This window comes from Ovis canadensis, chromosome 2 (assembly GCF_042477335.2).
Source record: "Ovis canadensis isolate MfBH-ARS-UI-01 breed Bighorn chromosome 2, ARS-UI_OviCan_v2, whole genome shotgun sequence".
NCBI lineage: Eukaryota > Metazoa > Chordata > Mammalia > Artiodactyla > Bovidae > Ovis > Ovis canadensis.
Genome location: NC_091246.1, coordinates 90340895 through 90343837, shown reverse-complemented (window position 1 = coordinate 90343837; position 2943 = coordinate 90340895). Strand labels below are relative to the sequence as shown.

General features: G+C 45.0%; 1 pseudogene; it reads left to right on the top strand.

Annotated features, from left to right (window-relative positions):
* Positions 1-2093: 2093 nt before the first annotated feature.
* LOC138434596 (interferon omega-1-like) lies at positions 2094-2682 on the top strand (annotated as a pseudogene).
* Positions 2683-2943: the final 261 nt, after the last annotated feature.

Here is a 2943-nt window from a genome sequence, read left to right as displayed (position 1 = left end):
ACAAAGCATCTTCTCATTGTTGAGTGGATTTATCACCAGGACAGATGCTCAGCAAGGCTGGTCCCCACGATTCTGCCAGAGAGGGTTAGTGTTATACCAGCTGAGGTTCTGCTTATCAGTTTCTTATGAGCTGATGGGTGTGACTTCTTCCTTCTCTCCTGAAACTGATCTTACATGGATTAAATGAAAGAAAAATGAGGTAACTGATCTTGCAAAGCAAAAGGCAGTCAACGGACCCAGAACATTTCCTTCATTGAGTTTCTGGCAGACCCAGCTCTGTCCCAGCCAAACTTCTGCTGCACTGAAGTTTGCTAACTCAGAATACGTCATTGTGTCAGGGGAAAGCCACTTCCCTTTTTTCATATTCATGACATTCAGATTGACATTTGTTTTCTTTTTTTTTTGGTCTACATTTGTTTTCTCATCTCGAATTTTACTTTCTAGGAAAGTTGCAAAGAAAAACAAAAAAAAATCTAAAGCCTTGAAAATGATAGAGTACAGCCCCTCTGGCTTTCTTTACTTCCTTTTATTGATCTCACCTCATCATGAATTAGGACTAGAGTAGGAGCAGTGAGACTAATCTTGTCCAGTATGTCAATATAAATTAAAACAACTTCAACTGAAGAATCACCCACAAGCAAAGAAAGAAGGCTATTTCCCGCGACTGAGTAGCGTGAGTCTCACTGCCCTGCATTCTCAGAGGAAGACAGAGACAGAGGAACAAAGGAGCCCAGTGGAATCAACTGACTGAAGGAGCAACTGAAGCTCACTGGGTTCTGTGACATAAACTTCTGATGAGAGACAGCAACACCACTGAATCTCATTCCTCCAACTCAGAAACTCTGAACATCACACGTGTTCATAAAATAAGGAGAGCTGAATGATAAAATCTACACTTGGTAAAATGAAAATTATCTCTCTACTAAAGGTAACATAATGGCAGTTGGATAATTCCTCTGTCTACCTGCACAAATGCACCCTACTCTCAGCATGTGGGCAATACTGACACTTAGGACACTTGGGGATATGGGCCAGGAGAAGAGGGGTCACCACTGGGGACACAGGTCCTTCACACAAACATTCCAGAGGAGAAGGTGGGGGTTTAGGAAGACCATCCATTTTCCCAACAAGTAAACAAGCCCTCCACAGAAAGGAGATTTTTCGCATCCTCAGGCTGTGGTGAGCCTGTCTGCAGGGAGGGAGTCCAGCAGGTGAGCAAGGGGACTCTGTCACCCAGAGGACAGGGGGTGGCGCCATGTGATCTCTCCCTGAGAGTGAGGTGCTGCTGGGGAAACACAATCTTCCTGGAATTAGTCTCCTCACCCATGTTCCCTGACAAGAACCAGGATTCTGGTGGGGGTATTGGCCCAGCCAGTGGAGGACAACAGGTCTCCAGTATGAAAATGGTGGAAAGAAAGCGTCATGTCTGCAATAGTCCTGACTCCATGGTTCCCTGAAGCACAACCTCATGGACCTGCAGGAACGTGTTCTAGAAGGAAGAGAAACATGGGGGGAGCTCATGGACTCATAATATTCAGAATCTTCTCTAAATCAAACACTAAAGACTAACATCATTTATTTCAAAGAGCTTAATTACCAGAGGGAACTGGTAAATACTTTATAAATACAGAAATACAGAGCTGAGGGAGCCTGGTTTCCTATGTAAAGTAAGAGGGTAAAGTGGAGCCTAAGATCAGGGCTGCAGATGTGTTTATGGACAAGAAGGGAGCAACATTTATGCATGAGAGACAAAAAGCAATAATGTGTGTAATTACCCACATACATCACTCCTGAGTTAAGAAAAAGACCTTTCTCATTTGATTGATAAATATCCATTTGGATGGGCACATAGGAAGTTATTGGGAAATACACAATATTAATAGTTTAGATTGATGTCATTTTCTTTGATCATATTGTAAATACATAAATGAAAATCAAAAAAGGAAGTAAAAGTGTAGAGAAATGACTAGAAAATGAAAATTACCATGTTCCCTATTTAATGGCCTCACTTAGAAAGTCTGGCATCAGAGAACCTACCTCAAAGTTCCACCAGAGGCGGTCTCAGTCAGCCCAGCAGCAGCCGCCTCTTCCCCATGGCCTTCGTGCTCTCTCTACTCATGGCCCTGGTGCTGGTCAGCTACGGCCCAGGAGGATCCCTGGGCTGTGACCTGTCCCAGAACCACATGCTGGTTGGCAGGAAGAACCTCAGACTCCTGGGCCAAATGAGGAGAATCTCCTCTCGCTTCTGTCTGCAGGACAGAAAAGACTTCGCTTTTCCCCCAGGAGATGGTGGAGGGCGGCCAGCTCCAGGAGGCCCAGGCCATCTCTGTGCTCCATGAGATGCTCCAGCAGAGCTTCAACCTCTTCCACACAGAGCGCTCCTCTGCTGCCTGGGACACTGCCCTCCTGGAGCAGCTCCGCACTGGACTCCATCAGCAGCTGGACGACCTGGAGGCCTGCCTGGGGCAGGTGATGGGCGAGGAAGACTCTGCCCTGGGAAGGATGGGCCCCACCCTGGCTGTGAAGAGGTACTTCCAGGGCATCCATGTCTACCTGCAAGAGAAGGGATACAGCGACTGCGCCTGGGAAATCCTCAGAGTGGAGATGATGAAAGCCCTCTCGTCGTCAACCAGCTTGCAAGAAAGGTTAAGAAAGATGGGTGGAGATCTGAACTCACCTTGAAATGACTCTCACTCACTAAGATGTCACATCAGCCTTGCACACTCACCTGTGGTCATTTCAGAAGTTTCTGATTTCTGCTTTAGTCACAAAATTTACTGAATTACTTAAGCATATATTTTGTAGTATTAAGCAAGGATGTTAAAAACTTAGCTCTAGGGTCATCAGTCCTTAAGTGATTATTTCCCTGATTTATTTATTATTTATTTATACTTGTCATATTTATATTTTCATATAAGGATATTTGCCTTCACGTTGTATTAA